This window comes from Erinaceus europaeus, chromosome X (assembly GCF_950295315.1).
Source record: "Erinaceus europaeus chromosome X, mEriEur2.1, whole genome shotgun sequence".
Taxonomy (NCBI): domain Eukaryota; kingdom Metazoa; phylum Chordata; class Mammalia; order Eulipotyphla; family Erinaceidae; genus Erinaceus; species Erinaceus europaeus.
In genome coordinates, this window is record NC_080185.1 from 97284595 (window position 1) to 97304159 (window position 19565).

General features: G+C 56.8%; 1 protein-coding gene across 2 annotated transcripts in view; it reads left to right on the forward strand.

Annotated features, from left to right (window-relative positions):
• The window catches only part of BCOR (BCL6 corepressor), a 136450-nt gene that overhangs the window by 25181 nt on the left and 91704 nt on the right, over window positions 1-19565 (forward strand). The window contains exon 1 of one of the 2 annotated variants that reach the window (XM_060182604.1): window positions 15425-15581. The exons of the other annotated variant lie outside the window; for it this stretch is intronic. The gene's annotated coding sequence lies outside the window, so the exon portion shown is untranslated. Of the gene's footprint in view, window positions 1-15424; window positions 15582-19565 lie in introns of those variants that run through there. 2 annotated transcript variants of the gene reach the window in all.

The following is a 19565-nucleotide window of genomic DNA, read 5'->3' on the forward strand; positions in this document are numbered from 1 at the left end:
CCTTTGCTGCAGTTTTTATGAGATGTTTGTGAAATGACAGAGTGCGATCGAGAGTAACGCCAAGATAGACTGGCTGGGCTTCATGCCGGATTCTCGTATCGCCAAGCTGCACATTAAGCTCACGCGAGGCCGAGGCATGGTGTAGATGGAAAACAGATGATACCGTTTTTGCAGTGCTAGGGATTAGTCGCCATTTTTTACAGTAATCAGATATCAGAGACATGTCTTTCGTGAGTGTTTCCTCGAGGATGTCGAACTTTGATGCCTGAGTTGCACAGCAGATGTCATCGGCGTAGATGAACTTCCTTGAAGAAGTTTCTGGGAGGTCATTGATGACCTCCCAGGTCTGCAGGTGTCTGTCTTTCTTTCCCCCTCTCTGTCTTCCCCTCCTTTCTCCATTTCTCTCTGTCCTATCCAACAACGACGACATCAACAACAACAACAATAGCAACTACAACAATAAAATAACAAGGGCAGCAAAAGGGAATAAAATAAATAAATAAATATTAAAAATATTTTAAATAAATAAAGTTAAAAAAAAGAATTAAAAAATATTTTAAAAAATGATAAAATTGTGGCCCAGGTGGTGGTGCAGTGATAAAGCTTTGGACTCTCAAGCATGAGATCCTGAGTTCGATCCCCGGCAGCACATGTGCCAGAGTGATGTCCGGTTCTTTCTCTTTCCTTCTATCTTTCTCACAAATAAATAAATAAATAAAATATTAAAAAAAAAATAAAATTAATAACTTGGTGCATAAAAGGAGTCCCTTGCAAGTACCCTCTCTTGTTTTGTTTCTTTTGGTGTTACCACCATACTTATTTTTTCTCCTTCCTTCCTTCCTTCCTTCCTTCCTTCCTTCCTTCCTTCCTTCCTTCCTTTCTCTCTCTCTCTCTCTCTCTCATATATATATATATTACCAGTGCACCGTTCAGCTCTGGCTTATGGTGGTGTGGGGGACTGAACCAGGAACTTTGGAGCCTCAGGCATGAGAGTCTGTTTGCATAACCATTATGCTATCTATCCTCTGCCCTCTATTTATTTGTTTAACAGGAGAGGTAGAACCAGAGCATCAGTCTGGAACATGTGATGCCGGGGACTGAATTTGATGTTAAAGTCACCTCACAGGCCACCATAATTCTAAGTAACAAATAGATGTGACCTTTGCTTAAGTAATTAGTCCATGGTAACTACTATCTCTAAACTTACCAGAGAGGAGGATTTTAACTCTGCATCGTACTTCCCACCCCCATTCTTTCTTAATTTCTTACTAAATGTATACATAGTGTTTACTTTGTGACAACAGATATGTTGTTTATTGCTGAGGCAAATGAACTTTGGTGATTGCATTCTGTGTGTGTGTGTGTGTCTCTGTTTTCTTTCCCCTGAAGTTAATAATTATCTACTTTCTTATTTGCTTGATTTCATTTGATCTTTGACTAGTTTTCCCACACTATTCAATCTGTGTACACATCATCTTGGGACAGTTTTCTGCACGCTCAAATCTAGGAGGTGTTCTGCAAATAGGCTGGTCTTCTTTGTGTTATGTTGTGTTTGTTTTTGCTTATCAATGAAGCTTCGCTGCTCTGGGATGATTTTTCCCAGCTAGAGGCACAGAGAGAGAGAGAGAGAGGACCTTTTGCTCTCTTTTAGACCACAGCACCAAAGCTTCCCTCAATTTGGTAGGGACCAGGCTTGAACCTGGGTCTCACCACATGGCAAAGCAGCATACTATCCAAGTGAGCTGTCTTGCATGCTCATGTATTTCTTTAACTTTCATTTTATTTAATTCTGAAAGCATTTTAGAAGAATTTAAAAATTAGTAATGAGAGAGAACCAGAGAATCACTGTAACACATTCAATGCAGAGGATGGAACTCCGGAACTCATGCTTGAGTGTCCAATATTTTATCCACTATGCCACCTCCCATACTGATATTTTCTTTTCTAAAAAAAAAAAAAATGTTCCTTGTATGCATTTTTTTGAGAATTCTGCTGATTTCAAGCAGGGACATTGTGTTTTGATGGAAAATTGCATTTCTATCAGTTAGCTAATGTCAGGGGCTGAACGATGAATCTGAAGTTTCTGACTCTTGGTGTTTTGAGCCATTTTTCCTAGACACTAAGTTTCCAGAAGCAATGTTCTTCCCTGGAGCCCTGGAGCTGCCACTGTCAGAACACTGCCATTCCTCTCTGCAATCCCTGCCCTCCCCAGACAGATTAAACATTTTTAGAGGCAGAAACGATCTTAAAAATAATTACTTGGCCCTTCCCCAGGCCATTATTGCAGGATCCATGCCCTCTGTTTAAGTTCATTTCACATTACCTTTTATTTGTGTTTAGTTAGTCATTTACAAGTCTGCCTTCCCATCTAGCCAGTAAATTACTTGGGGACCAGGGTTTTTTTTTTTTTTTTTTTATTCTCCCACTCTTGGAGAAAAGCCCTTCAGAACACAGAAGTGCTCTGGTTTCTCTCTATCCCTTCCTTTTGCTCATGTAAAAGAAACATATAGGGAGTCTGGTGGTAGCGCAGCGGTTAAGCGCAGGTGGCACAAAGTGCAAGAACTGGCATAGGGATCCTGGTTCAAGCCCCCGGCTCCCCACCTGCAGGGGAGTCACTTCACAAGCTGTGAAGCTGGTCTGCAGGTGTCTATCTTTCCTCCTCTCAGTCTTCCTCTCCTCTTTCCATTTCTCTCTGTCCTAGCCAACAACGAAGACATCAGTAACAACAACAATAATAATTACAACAATAAAAAAAACAAGGGCAACAAAAAGGGAAAATGAATAAATAAATAAATATTAAAAAAAGAAACATATAATACATAATACATAATATATAATATATATATATATATATATATATATATATATATATATATATATATTTGCCTCCAGAGTTATCGCTGGGGCACGGTGCCTGCACTACAAATCCACTGCTCCTGGAAGCCGTTTTTCTCATTTTGTTGCCCTTCTTGTGGTTGTTATTGTTATTGTTGGATAGGACAGAGAGAAATCGAGAGAGGAGGAAAGACCTGCAGACCTGCTTCACCGCTTTAGAAGCAACCCCCCTACAGGTGGGGAGCCTGGGGCTTGAACTGGGATCCTTACTCTGGTCCTTGCACTTTACACCATGTGTGCTTAACCTGCAGTGCTACTGCCCAGCACCCAATATTATATATATTTCAATTTATTTGTTCCCTATTGTTGCCCTTGTTGTTTTATTGTTGTAGTTATTATTGTTGTTGTTATTGATGTCATTGTTGTTGGATAGGACAGACAGAAATGGAGAGAGGAAGGGAAGACAGAGAGAGGAGAGAAAGACACCTGCGACCTGCTTCACCGCTTGTAAAGTGACTCCCTTGCAGGTGGGGAGCCGGGGGCTCCAACCCGGATCCTACGCGGGTCCTTGCACTTGGCGCCATGTGCATTTAACCCACTGCACTACCACCCAACTCCATATTATATATATTGCCTCCAGGGTTATCGCTGGGGCTGGGTGCCTGCACTATGAATCAGCTGCTCCTGGGGGCCATCTTTTCCCTTTTGTTGCCCTAGTTTATCATTGTTGTTGTTGTTATTGTTATACTTGTTGGATAGGACAGAGAGAAATGGAGAGAGATGGGGAAGATGGAGAGGGGGAAAGAGAGACACCTGCAGACCTGCTTGTGAAACGACTCCCCTGCAGGCAGGGCTTGAATCGGGATCCTTAAGCGGGTCCTTGTGCTTTGCGCCATTTGTGCTTAACTTGCTGCGTTACTGCCCGACCCCTATTTTTTTTTAATTTTCTTTAATATTTATTTATTTATTTATTTCCTTTTGTTGCCCTTGTTGTTCTATTGATGTTGTTGTTGTTGGATAGGACAGAGAGAAATGGAGAGAGGAGGGGTAGACAGAGAAGGGGAGAGAGAAAGACAGACACCTGCAGACCTGCTTTCACCTCCTGTGAAGCGACTCCCCTGCAGGTGGGGAGCCGGGGGCTCGAACCGGGATCCTTACTCCAATCCTTGCGCTTTGTGCCATGTGCATTTAACCCGCTGCGCTACCGCCCAGCTCCCTATTTTGTATTTTTTAAAGTAGATTTAGTAGGGCTGGGGAGACAGCATACTAGTTATGCGAAAAGACTTTTCATTGAACCTTTTGCACCAAAGGTCCCAGGTTCAATCCCCAGCACCAACATAAGCCAGAGATGAGCAGTGCTCTGGGGAAAATAATAATAATTTCATCTTAGTGGCTAGAGAAAATAGCTCAACTGGTAGTGCAGGTAAGGTTCCTAATATGATGTCCAGAAACACTTGTTAGGGTGCTCTGGTTTGCCTCTCTTTCTTCTTCTCTCTGTCTTATGTGAAACTTTCACATGTAAGAAGTTATACATATGTGGTCCAGGAGGTGGCCCAGTGGAGAGTCATCAGACACTCAAGCATCCTGAGTTCAATCCCCGGGTCCTGAGTTCAATCCCCGGCAGCACATGTATCAAAGTGATGTCTGGCTCTTTCTCTCTCCTCCTATGTTTCTCATTAATAAATAGATAAAATATTTTTTTAAAAAAGAAGTTACACATATGTATGTGAATACATTGACATATATATGTCTCCCGGGAGCTAGTACTGTGGCTGAGCCTTAGTAAGCTCTTGTCAAATGCTAGTTCCAAAGTGGAAGAGAGAAAGAGGGAGAGGGAGAGGGAGAGGGAGAGGGAGAGAGATTTGTCTCCAATCCATAACCCCTAAGCCCAGGTAAATTTCAAATCCCCTCTTGTCACTGGAGTGATTTCAAGTCCATTTTAATGGGAACGGGACGGGGGAGCTGGCTGTGCCGCGGAGCCCCCCACAACTCCCCAGGAGCGGCCTGGGCGGGTTGCAGGCTGGGACAGCAACAGAGTTCCGGGGTGTGCGGGGAGAGGAGCCAGCATGTTCCCTGCCTCCGCCAGAGGAGTCTGGTGACCGGCGGCGCTTCCCGGGAGTCAGATTCGTCCCCTCCTGGTGCGGGGCGGCTGCCCACCGTGCTCTAAAGCAGTAGCGACCTCCGCCGCGCGGAAGGGGTCCCCCAGCCACCACGGGGCAACTCCTGCCGCTGCGCCGTCCCGCCGCCGGGGGCAGCGCGGTCCGCACCGCCCGGGCCAAGATGGCGGTCGCCGAACAGTGCGAGGGCTGCCTGCGCCGGGGGAGAAACATTGGCCCCCTCAGGGTCTGCAGAACGAGCCTCCCGCAGACCTGGTTGATGGCCCGACTCTGGGGGATACTCCAGCCAGGGAAAGGCGGGGTGCAGGCCCAAGACCAGCTCCGCGAGACAGACGGGGCAGTGGGTCCCCGGAGGAGCGGCAGGCCTCACACCTTAGCCACTTCCGCCGCCCGGGACAGCAGGCCGAGCGACACCGCTACTGCACACCCCCCCCCCCCCGTGGAAGCACCCCCATAAAAGCAGCGGGGCCCAGAGCTCCGGAACTCGGGCGGGGGTGCTATTGGAAAATCTGACCCATATGGTTTGTGATGTTCAGTGTGATCTCACGCAGAACCGCTGTCGCCTGTCACATTTGCAAGGGCCATCGGTATATGCAAGCGGCGTCCAGCTCCCCTTCCTCCTAGGACACTCCTAAACCCGTCGGCCAATCTACCCCAAGTGGCATTGACAAATGTGGTGCACCGCAACGGATCTCGCTTAGGCTTGGGTGGGGACGACATCCCTCCACACCACACACAACCAGTGGTTACTGCAGGTCTGAGCACAATGGTGGGGTCCCCAAGGGTTCCCTGGGAAGCTTCCAGGTGGCAGTTGTCAACTGCTGGCTGACACCTCCCACTGGTTCAGGGTTCCACCTGGAGTTTGCAAGTTATCAGCACCGCAGGAGAGGCTGGAGGTGAACTTTTGGGTTTTGTTCTGGTCTGAAGACATCGTTCTGCATAACATTTGTGCTAGCATCTCATTCTTCTGGAGAACACTTGCCCTGCCCTGCAGGCTGAGCCCCCAAGTTGCCTCCCTAGGCTTTCCTTCTCAATGCTGCCTCACCTTTAATTACCTCTCTCTGGTCCCATGAAGGCATTCCACCACCCTCTGTGCTTTGTTCAAGTCCAGCAATAAACCCACTCATTAGGCCTGGTTGTGTGTCAGTCTTCTCCACACTTGTTAGGGCTTGGGAGACACAAACAAATAAATGAACCATCACCCAGAAGAACTTTTAGTGGCTTTTGGAGCCAGGCCTCTACGAGCTGTGGTGGGGGTGGGTGGAGAATGGCACCTACCACCCAGCTAATCACACAGTGTGGGGAGGCACCCACTGAATTCCTCTAGTAGCTGCAGTCGGGTGGGTGGCAGAGGCACACCTATCTCCAGCCCCTCCCAAGAGGCATGGTGAACAGAAACAGCTAGACAGGCGGCCTTGGAGCTGGTTGGGGATGACTCCCAGGGGACAGCCGCCTTTAAAGGGAGGCCCCATCTGTAGGGCAGCTGGGGCAGTTAAGCTGCTCTAAGTATGATAGGCTGTTGGTGGAGCCTAGATGAAGATGCCTGGTGGGAACAGGGGGCCTCTTATGGCCAGGACCCCACACACCCCCACACACAAACCACCCCTTTTCAGAAAGTGGTGAAGTTCACTCACTCCCTGCTCCTAAGGGACTGCATGGTCAACCTGGGAGGTAGATCTGGGCTGGAGAGTGGGATACAACCATAGACTGCGCTGAGAACCTTGGGGTTGCAGAGACATGGCATGCCCACTCCTGAACCCCTCAAACTTCTGCAGCCCAAGCCAAGCCTGCGAAATAGTCTGATAGGCCGGAGACATGCAGGTCCCAGGTGTGCTAAGGTTCCAGGCCACCCCAGAGACATCTGTCCCCCATCCCTGTGGGGCCACCCCTGCCCTCTGCGCTCAGATGGCTGCCGGGATCCGGGTGGAGCAGACCACCGCCCTGCGCGACCAGACCTGGGTTTCACAAAGACCGCTTGTGGCTGGGGCCGACCCCTGGCGACCGCGACTCAGATCTTTAATTACGTCCCGCCCCTGCCCCCACCGGATCGACGGCTCCCAGCCCTTTAATCAATTTCACGATATTAAATATTAATTTCCCGCCGGCCAGGCTTTCTTGCAGTAGGGGGAGGAGAGGTATGGCGCAGCTCCCCGGAAGGAGAGGAAAGGGGAAGGGACGGCTGCCGTAGGGTGGGACCAGGCGGCAGGGCTCGTAAGGGATCAGCTCGGGAAACTCGGAGCCCACGATGTCGCACTGGGCGGCTGGGGGCACCCAGAGAGTCCTGCACTCCAGGGTGCAGGGAGTCCCAGCGCACCAGGCGATAGCCTTCCCCCCATCCACCACCCCCCCCCCCGCACCAGTTTCCTGCGGACCCGCGGGCGCAGCGATGATGGATCGCGCCTGGCGGGGGTGATTCGGTGTTGATCGCACATTATCACTGGCAGGTTGGACTGGTTGCTGATGGACGACTTCTAGCGGCGGCAGCGTCTTCGCCGCACACCGCGCGAGGACTCGCCGGCTCTCAGCCCCCCCCCCCCATTTTTTTTTTTACTCCTCTGCCCTGTTTCCTGGCGTCAGAGTCTGAGCGCGGTGTCACGGGGTGCTGGGCTCCCGCTGTGGGCTGCGGGGGGCGGGGTGCCGCCTCTCCTCCCACCCACCCACGTTCGTAGCTGCCTGCCCCTTCTCCCTTCCTGTTCCTTCCACCCCCAAAGCCAGAGAACCCGGGTCACCCGAGGGTGGGTTCTCTTGCCACCGGGGCCCAACGCGCTCCCCGCCCGTCTTCTAGGGGCTCCCGGCGCGGGGCACTGCTTTGCGCCTCTCCTCGCCTGTGTCTCTACAGGGCCTGCAGATACAAAAGCGGTTTCGTAATGCCTTCCGTCTGCGAGAGCAGGAGGACCTTGGCTGACCTTTCGGAAACTGATTGCAACTGCCTGTTAACAGCCGGGACTGGCTGCACCGAGAGGAGCGGGGGACAATCATTTAAGTGACAGACGGCGAGGTGGCCGGGCTCCGGCAAGCAGCCTGGTTAAGCCCGCCCCACCCCTCCCCCAGCTTCCTCCTCACCCCGACCCCGGGCGCACTGCGGGCTGTGGCGGGTGCTCAGGGAGGGCGCGCGTGTGTCTGTGTGCGTGTGTCCGCGATCACCAGCCGGCGGGTTAACCCTTCGCCGAGCCGCTGGGCCCTTTGAGGCCGGACGCTGCCGGCTTATTTTGCCATCTGCAGTAAAAAAAATAAAAGGGCCGTCTCCGCCGACTTTCCCTAATGGGTGCACTCTCTCTCTGGGGGAGACAGTCTGGCCCTTTGCTCTTCCGCCACGTCTTTGCCCCCCACCCCCACCCCCCAGGCACCCGCCCCGGGGACAGCACGAGGTGGAGAGCCTCCAAAGGGTCCGAGAGACTCGCGGTGCAGTCCTCTGGGTGTTACCGGTGTTTTCTGTTTTGGGAGAAATGAGAGGAAAAAAGGGATGGGAGAGGTGAAATGGGGGAAGGGAGGCTGGAGACGGTGCACCTCGGGCTGCGCGCATTCCCTCTCTTGGGAGAGATCGCCAGCTGCTCTCCGACAGGCAGCGCCCGAAATCTATTTAAAGCGAGGGAAAGGGGAGGAGAACAAAGGGGGGGAGGGGGCGAGGAGCGGAGCCCGGGCGAGAGAGAGCGAGCGAGCAGGGAGGATCCGCCGCTCCGTGGGCACATCAAGCGCTCACATCTGTACACTCGTCGATCGATGGGGAGAATGGATAATATTTGTCAGCTGCAGACCTTTCTCTTCCCGATTCCCGGGGAGCTGGGAGGGGGGCGTGGGGGAGGGGCAGCAGGCCTGGAGAGAGAGGCCGCCTCAAGGACAGCGCGCTGTCCGCCGCAGCCGCCCGGAAGCCCGGGGCCCTGAAAGCCCGGGGATTTTGCTCATTATTAATTATTTTTTATTATGCCACCGCAGCCAGCCAGCGCCCGCCGCCGCCCCTCCCCCGCCCGCCCTCCGGCCGCCTCCCTTTGTTGATTCTCAGCTGCGAGTGCGAGGCCCAAGCCGCTGCTGCCGCCGCCACCGCCGAACACTATCTGCTCCTGAGCCCTCGGTCGCAGCTGCGGCCCTGGAAGCCGGGGCTGCGTCCCCGCCCCCCGCGGCGCCCCCCTCCCGCACTCCCTCCCTGCCGCCCGCCACGAGGCCGGCCCAGCCTCTTCGCCGCGGCTCCGCGTCCCCAATGCCGAGCAGAAGCACAGAAGGCGACTGCCCCGAACCCCCTGGCCAAGCGGAGGTCCTCCACCCCGCACCCCCCCCCCCGCGGCTGCACCCCGCCGCCGTCCCCACACATGGTCTTCATTTCGCACTCTAGCGGCCGTGCTTCCTCTCGGCTCCTCTCCTCGGGGCTTTGCGGAGCGAGGAGGGCGACTCAGAGGAAGTTACAAACCCAGCTAGCCCAGGGGGAAGGGGGAAACCCTTGCGTCCAGCCCGGAGCTTCCGAGGCGGAGGGGAGAACTCCGCTGGAGGTGGGGCACAGTCGGGGTGCCTTCGCCTTTCTGGGGTGCGGGATGGGCCGAGCACTCGGGGTGGAGCGAATCCCCCACCCCCTCTAGCCCCCTTGCTGCGGCCAGGCGAGGGTCGGCCAGGGAGCCGATCGGCTTAGCGGTCATCAAAAGAGACCGAAGACACCGAATCCAGAGCTCCAGCTTCCCCGCGGGGAGCCCCCCGGGGCTTTTGCCTCCCTCCTGAAGGGCTAGCAGCGGTTGCCCAGTAGGCCAGGGGTCCCGGCCCACTTTGGCGGTGTTGAGAGGTCGAAGGGCCAAGGGGGGTTGGGAGCGTCAGAAAGTTCTTGTCGGGGGTGATTTGTGGCTTCGCGCCCCCACCCCCGGACCAGCCTGCGGCGGCGGCGTCCCCGGGTGCTCCGCGCTCCTGGGCAGGGCAGGAAGCTTGGCACAGCCGCGGGCTGGGCAGGCGCCACTTGGCCGCCCTGCTGCTTGCCGGAGCCCGCGCGGCACCTCGCGCCGAGTCGTGTTCCGTCCGGGGTCTCCCGCCCGGTCACCCCGCCCTGCGTCCTCTCCCGAGTCTCCCCGTCTCCCCCCCCCCCCCCGCCCTCTCAGCGCGTACCCTCCCCGGCCTGTCTCGGGAGCCCCGTAGCGCAGCCAACCGCCCTTCCCCAGATTCAAAAAGAAGTTTTGTGTTTCCCTAGGGGCCGCAGCCTAATGCTTCCCTTGTTTTCCAGAACAAAGCAGACATTCAGTGGGGAGGGGGCAGGCGCGGACTCCCTCCTCTCCTCACAGCACCCCGCACCCCTGCGGGTTCCGAACGCTCAATCACGAGCCCTGGCGATCTGGGGGTGAGCTGTGGACGGGGGCCTACTTTCCCCAGGCTGGGTGACCCCGCGCCACAGCCCACCCCACCCCCTCTGCCGGGAGCCGGGGAGCAGGCGCCGCGGTGTTGGGGTGAGTGAGGCTCCCAGCCCGGGCGGGGATGGCGCGCGCGCAGCTGTTTGCACTGCGCCTGTGTGCCCGGAGCTCCGCCGCCTGACAGCTCTGGGAGACGCGGGTCGGGAGGCCGGCCCTCGGCCTCGGCTGCTGGGGGACCCGGGTGCGCGGGGGAAGTTACAAGTCTGCAGTCACGTTCTTCCCCCAAGGGGGTGGGAAGGAGGCACCCAGATTCGGAGCAGCCTGCCCTAGGCTAAGTTCTGAGCCCCAGTGAGCCAAGTACTCTGCTCTCAGTTCACCCCCTGGCTAGAGCCCGGCAGCCACACCCACCCCCACCTTGTGCGTCCCCCGGACCGACGGGCTCTAGGACACTAGCCGTGCCCAAGAGCGGGGGCCCTCCGCGCCCAGCCGCCATCCTCCAGCCCCAGCTCTTCCCTCTCTCCCCGGCCTGTGGCCGCCCCGGGCGCCTCCAGCTCGGCCTGAAACTTGATCCCGTGTCGGAAGGACAGTGTGTAAACACCAGGCGCGCTCCGAGAGCCCGCGGGAGGGGCCGGCCCTGCCGCCCGGGCAGCTCCAAAGCCTCGTGCTCGCCCCGGGCACGATCGGCTGGGCCAGCGCCTCGCCTCTGTCTTCCCACTTGGCTCAGCTCATCGGAGAGCCGCCTCGCCTCTAGTTGAATGTTCTAGATCGCGACTGTTCCCCGTGAGGCTGCCTGCACTCCTCTTCCCACCCCCATCTTCTCCCATAGCCGGGACTGTTATCTCCACCTGCAACTTGGGGTGCTGACCCTGGCCTCAGGCTCCTGGCTCACCCTAGCACGGGGGGAGGGGAGTTATTAGAAACTGCGCCTCTAGCCAGAACCCCAGGCTGGGCGTGCTGAATAGCACCCTCACCAAGTGGGGGATTGGTCTAAGTAAAAAGCCTTCGTCCAGCACACCTTGTAAGGGGAGAAAAGGACAGTCCCAGTCCCGACAGAGGTTTCCTGAGCAACAGGCTAGGCTAATAACTGGCTCTTTACAGAACCATGGGGTCTCCCTTCCCTTCTTCCTGCTCTGCCGCTCCCCCCTCCCCAGTCCCTATGAGTTTGGAATTGGGTGGGAGCAGCCCACACACACCAAATTAGACTAGTACTTCCGCCCAAGTTTGAGACTTCAGACTATGGGAAGGGGGAAGACATAGCCGCCTCCTCCCGTTTTGGAGACACCCTCCCCCCCAGGCTGGAGTGGCCTGAAGTTCAGGGCCAGCCATCAGCTGTTCCCTCCCCAAGCTGTTTCCACTGGAACACACTGGCAGCTCTGTTGCAAGGACGACCCAAAGGAGGCCCCAAGTGGTCTGCACAGGGCTCCTAGTTGAAGAAGCCAATGTCCCCACCCCACCCCCAGCCTAGAAATGCATACATACACAGGCACACTCCAAGAGGTGTGGCTCTTGGAATCCCCCAACCTAGGGGGTTTTAACTGCCAAAGGAGCACCAGCCCCCCCCCCTTCTGCTATGGAACAAAGAGGCAAGGTCATGGGCATGTTAACCAGAGTTTCCCATCAGCACCTCCTTCCCTTCCTCTCACTTTTCCTAAATTGCCACTGTGTGTGTGTGTGTGATTGAGATTTCCGCTCAATCTCTGTATAACCCAAGCGAATTTGCAACTCTACTCATTGATTTAAGCTGTGATAAAAATAAAGGAATCCATCCAGTTAATACTGTGTCTAGCATGACACTTCATAAGGTCAAGTTCACTTAGTTCCTTTGCACCTTGCATCCTCCAGGCCCTTGCAATCAAGTAACCCAAGTGTATCTCCCACTCTTAGTTTCTCTTCTCTTTCTGTAAGAGGAAGGGGGAGGGGAAAACAGGAAACCTCGCTAAAAGGCTTATTCTCTATCACCCCTATCAGTCTGTGAGAACCTTGTTTCTGTGCCGGGTGAAGTGTGTTCCTGTGTTTTGATGAAGAAAAGAGTCGTGTGGTGTGTTCTTCTCTCTATGGATCACTCTCCTTTTCTTGGACTCCCCTGTCCCTCTGTCAACACCCAGCCCTCACCCATGGGTAGGTCACTTGGCCCTGGGGTTTTGATTGGGAAGGCTGGTCAGCGCCTCAGAAGACCCACCCCCAGCCTGCTCCCACACTCCTGTTGCTTGAATGGTGCAAAGGCAATTCCAAGTCATGGGAATTACTTCTATCTCCCTGAAAGTTTCTGCCAAGAACTCCCCCCATGGGGCCTCGAGTGATGGACGTCTGTAGGCTGGGGGAAGGAACCATCATGGTGGGCAGAGTTAATTGCCCACCTGCCAGCCTGCTGGACTAAAGACCAGGCCCAAATGTACACATTAAGGCAAAGAACCCCTCCCCTGCATGCGCATACCACACACACCAGGCAACTTTCAGGGCAACAGATCCCATCGTGTACCAACCAGGAGAGCAAGTCCTGGGTGCAAATCACCCCAGTGACCTCCCTTTAGCTTCACTTAGGAGATGTGCAGTCAAGCATCTCAGGAAGGGGGCGGGGAGAGAATCCACTTACTACTCATTTCTCCTGGCACTGGGCTCAGTTTGGCTGGGCTTGCTGTCTTTTCTTCCCTCTTTCTTTCTTTCTTTCTTTCTCCCCTCTCTTTCTTTTTCTTTCCCTTTTGCCAAAGGAGCTGGTTATATTCCGCAAAGGCAGATCAGACTGTGTCGCCTCCCCAGGGGTCCCCAGCTATTGATTTTTAATATCTGCAGTCAATATTGTGTATTAAATATTGAATCCATGCACGAGAGGATGTGATGCAAATCACCAGCCATGCCGGAGACTTTAATAGTTGTTTTATTGCCCGGAAACCACAGTTGGATGCGAGGCATCCTGCAGCCCAGGCTGGGGGGCGGGGAAGGCCTGGCAGAGGCAAGCCGAGCAGGTCTCCCAGAGACACGGACTGCTGCCAAGCAAGCATAGAGGCAGCGGGGGCTGCTGTGTGGGATCCCCGCTGAGGAAGAGGTGTCGGGCTGCACCTCCCCACCAGGCCTGTCCATTCCTGTCTGGCTGCCCCTTCCTCCTGCACACACACACACACACACACACACACACACACACACACACACACTGAGCTATGGAAGGAGTAAGCCAACTCTCAAGCAGGAAAATCCCAGGCCTCCTGCAGCCCTCGGCTCTGCAGCCAGACCTCTCACCCTCTCTGGGCTGGGTTGCCCCGCTTTGACAGCATGGCTAGTGCCATTGTCCCTGCCTCTATGAGGCTGTCTGGGGAGACTGGTGGCCTAGAGATAACATCCAAGGGAAGGGGTTTGGCGCACTGTCCGGAGAAGAGGGATTAGTGTCTCCTGTGCCTTTACACTCCCTTTCCTGAGTGCTCTCCCCCGACCCTCTATCTCCTGCTCTACCAGGTCTCCAGCCTGCCTGGCATGGAGGACGCCTAGTAGGGCAACTGGAAGGGCCCAAATGACCTCAGTTTGGAGGGGTGTGTGTGTGTGTGTGCGCACGCGCGCCCCCCCCCCCATGCACTGGGCTGGCTGTGAGTGGGGAAGGCACTGGCAGTGGGGAGGCCAAGGTTGGGGTCTTTTACCACACTGTGCTGTTCCCAGTTGTGGGAAGCCCCACAGAGGTCGGGGAGGTGGGGAGGCTCTGGGTGCTCTGGCTGGTTGTTGGGTGTCTGGCCCTCAGGAAGGCTGAATGGAAACTGGTGGGCAGGCGCGCATTCCCAGATCAGATCTCCACTGCCCGGGTGCTCCCGGACGGGGAGACTAGCACCCCTCTAGGGCCCAGTTGCTCTAGGTCCTCATCCACTTTGGTAACGGGCTTGGGGATATGCAGAAGCAGAGGGTGGGGGTGTCTTATCAGTTTAGGCCGCACTGGGGACCCTGCCATCCTCAGGGAAGGAGCGAGCTGCTTCGCTCAGCCAGCTCAGGCCCAACGGGGGGGGGGGGGGACCGGCCCTGGCAGTAGGCCCCGCTGGGAGTCCGGGGCGCGCAAGCCGGGCAGGGGTAGGGGTGCCAGGCTGGGCCTGGCTATGTACACCTCCGCGTTGGGGCGCCTGCCGCAGCCTGCGTTTCAGGGTCTGCGGCTGAGCCTCGCGGCTCTCTCTTCCCGCTTTGTCTAGCTGCCAGCCTCCTGGATCGGCCGGGTGCGTCCTGCGTTCACGCTGCCTAGGTCCCCGTGCACGTGCGGCCGCCTCCCCCGGGCAGGGCCCAGCAGCAGGGCACCCACCCACCACTTCTAGATCGCAGCCAATGCCCCCACTGCCGGCGCCCAAGACTGATGCTTTAGGGGGTTGGCGTCCTCCCGGACGAGAAACTTCCCCCGGAGGCCTGCTTTAGTTCCGTCACAGCAAACCCAGGAGGCTGGTTGTGTGTGTGGTGTGTGTGTGTGTGTGTGTGTGTGTGTGTGTGTGTGTGATGCCCTACACTCCCTGGGCGGTTGGGGGGAGGGAGACGCTCGGAAACCCAATTTGCAGAGTTAGATGGAGTGTGTGTGTGGATGGGGGGGGGGGAGCTGTGCGGCGCTCTCCAAACTCCGGAGACCGCGCGTCGCCAGGAGGAATTAGTGCACGCGGCTTGTGCAGCTGACCTGAAAGTTGACCAGACTCGTGGGTGTGTGGGTGTATGTTGGTGGGGGAGGCGGTGCACAGAGCGCACATGCCTGCGGATCGCTGGGACTCTGGGTGGCTAGGCGGCCACTGGGTGGGGGGAGGGGTGACAGGCTGGGTGTCGGGGTGTGTGTGTAGGGGGGGCAGAGGCAGGGGAAGCCACCCTTCCGAACTTGTCCCTCCCCTTTGGGTTCGCACTTAGCCGGCCTTGGGGGACAGTAACCCCATCTAACTCCTTGAAAGTAAACTTGCCGCCCGGAAGCAGCAGAGGCAGGGGGCCCGGTGGGGGTGTCTGGGTGGGGAGGAGGTGGGCGCTTGTGTCAAGTTTCAGCCCCCTCCCCCGTGACATTCAGTGGAAGGTGCCCAGGCCCCCCGGGAAGGGCAGCTGGGGACCGGGGTGAGGGTGGCCGCGCGGCGCGCTCCCGGGCCGGAGGAGGCCCGCCGGGGGGCGGGGGCGCGGGGAGCGCAGTTGGAGCCGAGCGGGGCGCAGGCATCTTCCGCAATCCATTCATGCACCGGAGCGCGTGCGGCGCGGCTGCTCGCTGCCATTGTTACTCGCGGGCGGTGTGGGAGCCGAGCCTCCACTCGGGCGGGAGATAAATGGCCTCTGACAGCCCCTCCTCTCCCAGAGAGCTCCTCGGATTTCACCGCGCGGCGGCTCCCAGGTCTGTGCCTCACTAGCTTCCCGGGGAGAACCTTGAGATCAGCCTCCCAGCCCCCCTCCCCCTCGACCTCCCCCCCTCCCGCTCCGCTCAGGCCCCGGGGTGCAATCGCGGGCTCCCTCCCCACTCCAGAGGGCCCAAGTGGGGAGCCCTGGGAGGAGACTAGGGGGCGCGGGGGGAGACGGTGGGTGCCCTCCCGCTCCGGCAACGCACCTCCCCCTGAGCGGAGCCCCGCGCCCCGCCTCCGCGCCCGCAAGATGGATCAGGCTACCGTGCGGAGAGCGGCTGTAAATATTTAAAAAGTCTCTCGCGCGCCGGCGGTAATGGCTTTCGCAGTCGAAATGTGTGCGGGGCGGGGGGAGCGCGCGCGGGGCTGGGAGGTGCGGGAAGGACGCCGGTGCTCCTTTCCGCACCCTACTCCGCCGGACCCCTACTCGGTTGCCCCTAGCGCCTTCCCCATTTCCCGCCCTCCGCCGCCACAGCGTCCCACGAGAGCGCCAGTCTTTGGGGAATCCCGAGCAAGCCCTGGCGACGCCTCCGCTCCCAGGAGCGTGACCTGGAGCACAGCCTCTCCCCCCCCCCCCCAGTCCCGATGGTCGCTAAAGCCAGGCCGGGGTCCCCGAGGCGGGAGCCCCCCCTCCCCTGACCACCCCCTCTTCCCCTTGTGCTTCGAGCCACTCTAAAGCGGAGCAGAGCCCAGCCCGGGCTGAATCTGAAAGTAGCTTTGTAGCTGCTGGGAGCGAAACCTGGGAGGCGGCGGCGCGGGCAGATGGGGGGCGGGAGTGGGGGGGCAGTGCTCGCGTTCGGGTACCGGGGAGGTCACACGTGGGTGTAAAGGGGAGCCTGGGGCTGCTGGGGCTGGTGTGGGCCCGGAATCTTGAAGGCCTAGCCCAGGCGGCTGGCGGAGGTGGGGGAGGGGAGCCCGCCCGCTGCCGTGAGAGGCTTAATGGGCCCGGTACTGGGTGTGTGCCGGGCGGGGTTGTAGTGGGTGCCAGCCGCCCCTCCCTGGCGGGGCGTGGGCGGCGAGTCACCGAGAGCCTGGGCGGGCCGGGCGCCTGGGGTTCGTACGCAAGGTTCGAGGGGTGTGGGCCCAATCTGGGGCTGCACCCATGCATTCGGGGGGACCGGCCAGAGTGCGGGTGCTGGCGGCGTGTCGGGGCGCGTTAAGGCTGCTCTCCGCCTAGGAACGCGTGGGTCGTCTCCCGCCCCCCAACTCCCGGAGGCTCTGCAGCTCTAGGCGGCCAGGGGCTTGCGTTGTGCCCTGCTCGCTTGTTTGTCTGGTGTGAGCCTCGTAAACCGCCCTGATTTATTACCCAGACTAAATGCTTAATTTGTGAATATGAAACAGATTAAAAGGGGCGGGGGGAGGGGGGTTCGAGGTCGGCATATTTGAGCAATCAGACCAAAGCGGCCCCGGCAGATGGTTCAAATTTGTCGACATTTTCAGGCTCATGTGGAAAGGCAGGCAGAGTGGTCAAGAGGTCCTTTCTCCTGCCTTCAACCTGAGAACTTGGCAGTGAGCAAAAGGCGGAGAGAGAAAAACAACAACAACAAAACCCGGCAGGCAAGGAGTTAACTGGGACAGGAGCTGTTTGTTCACCAAGTGGACAGGGATGCGGATGGGGGGTAGGGGGGGTGTGCGGCTGTGAAAGCTAGCCCCAAGGCTCCAAGGGGTCCTGACTGAAAAGACCCAGCCAACTTTTAAAGAACAAAGTGAAGGAGCCATTAAAAGTGAATTCAGTAAATAAACTTCGTCGGGCGAGAAAGCAAACAGACGGGATGGTGAGAGAGAGCACGACTTCACATGGCTCGAAGAGAGGACAAATAAATAGTCCTGATGTGGCCTAGACTTGAGCTGGGGACTTTTGGCATGGTCCTCCCGCCCTCCACGCTACTCCCCAGCAACTTTACCCTTTGAAAGCCTCTCCTGGGGACGGGGCTGGTGGGGGTGGGGGGAAGCATTTGTCAATTTTAGGTAACTCCACACATCAAAGCCCAGCTGGATGTCCCTGCAACCCGTGTGTGTGTGTGTGTGTGTGTGTGTGTGTGTGTGTGTGTGTGTGTGTTGGGGGGCAGACACAATTCTGTCCGTATTAGCTGTCTCCTCTCTGCTTTTGATTGATCGCAGCCCTGAGATTATTGGAAGCCTAATGTCTTCTTCCACCTTCGCTGAGGGGGGAGGGGGAGGAGCTTATTGGGAGTCTAGCATTGGACAACCGTGGACCCATCCATTCACCTGAGTGGGTCTCTGGGCCTCCCAGTCTCCTAGGCCTCAGCAGCCGCCACTAACAGGTAACCCAGCCTGTTACTGCACACTGGAGCCATTGGAGTTGGGGGGGGGGGTGTCTGTTGGTTGAAAAGAAGGCCACAAGAGATTCATTTTGGGAACAGATTCGGGGTGGCTCCAGATTCTCCTCTCCAGCGCTGTCTCCCACTCCATACTTTTTTTTTTACTTCCCCCCCACCCCCAGCGCATTGATACCTCTGTCATATTCAAGTTGATTCTGGCTCCATTCTCTTGTCCTCAGCCAGACAAAGGCTGAGCGAAAGTCAGAGAACATGGTAATTACATGTTTCTTGTAAACTGACTTTTTCATCGCCCCCCTCCCTCCACACACATTTAGTCGGCTTGGTGTTTAGTTTAACACTCAGTTGCTGCAAATATGCTGCTTGGAGGGGGAAAAATGCTGTCTTTATTAAAACAAATAAATGAATGCAAAGACCTTTCTAATTTCGACTCGAGTGGGCTAGAAGCAGTAAAGAGTGAAAGCAAGAACCAGGGGAAGGCAGAGCTGAGGGGAAAGAAACCAGCACACACACACACGCACACGCACACGCACACACACACACACACAGCCTTCATCCAGCCCTCCCTCCCTCCCTTCTCCAGTTGAGCTGGTCCATACAATTGGCTGCTGGGCCCCAAGCTCCCCAGCCCCCCTGGATTCCCCATCACTTGGTGCCTGAGGGGATCATTAGCTGAAGATGGACAACCTACAGCACCTCCAAGAGCCACGGCACCTGGCAGCTGCGGGTGGGGGTGGGAGCGGGTGCTTGGGCTCTGGCAGCCAGGCTGGGCCTCAACCCCAAGAGGGGTCCTTGCTTCTAGCCTCTGGGTGCAGTGGTGCCTAATTAAACTCTACCCAGGGCAACCGGGCACTAAATCTGCAGAGGCTGAGGGAGGAGGGGGAGGGGTTCCCTGGGGCAGAGGAAGTGAGAGCATCTTCCCAGCCAGAGGAGAAGACACACACACATGCCCCCTCCCTACCCACCCCCCCCCTAATTACACTCCTGGTTACCCTAGCGGAGTGCTTTACCAACTGAAAGGGAAGCCAGGAAGAAGTGTCCACAGTCCCTCGTAATTGGACATGGCATGTGTGTCCACCAGGCAGGGGGAGGACTGCCACTGCTCCAGACAGAATGGTCTCTGTTCAAGGCTGGCCTGGGCACCCCCGTGGCTCTGGAGTGTCTGCTCGCCCCCCAGAGCGCTGTCCCATTCCCATCTACAGTCCACTCATGCCGGAGCTGGAGCTGTAGGAATTACCCAGAGGACAGGGAGGAAAGGCCAAGCCAGTAGCCCAAGGAGCAGGTGTGTGTGGTGAACAGACGGGTGGGTAGGTAACAACAGACGCTTCAGCTCCAGGCCTGGGAACCCGGCTGAGCCCTGGACATGTCCTGAAGGGGACAGTGCCAGTTGGCAAAGTGGAGCCTGGTGGCAAGGGCTTCCACTAAACCCCCATTGGGCTCAAGGTTCATGGCAAAAGCTCAGAACAGGGAGACAGGGAAGTAGCATGATGGCTCTGCTAAAAGATTGTCCTGCCTGAGGCTTCAAGGTTGCAGGTTCAATCCTGTGAGCAGTGCTCTGTAAGGAGAAAAAAAAATGAAAGAAAAGAAAAGCTAAGCAGCCTGTGAGGTAGTATAGTGGATAAAGCCTTGGACTCTCAAACATGAGGTCCTGAGTTCAAGTCCCCAGCACTGCGTGTGCTA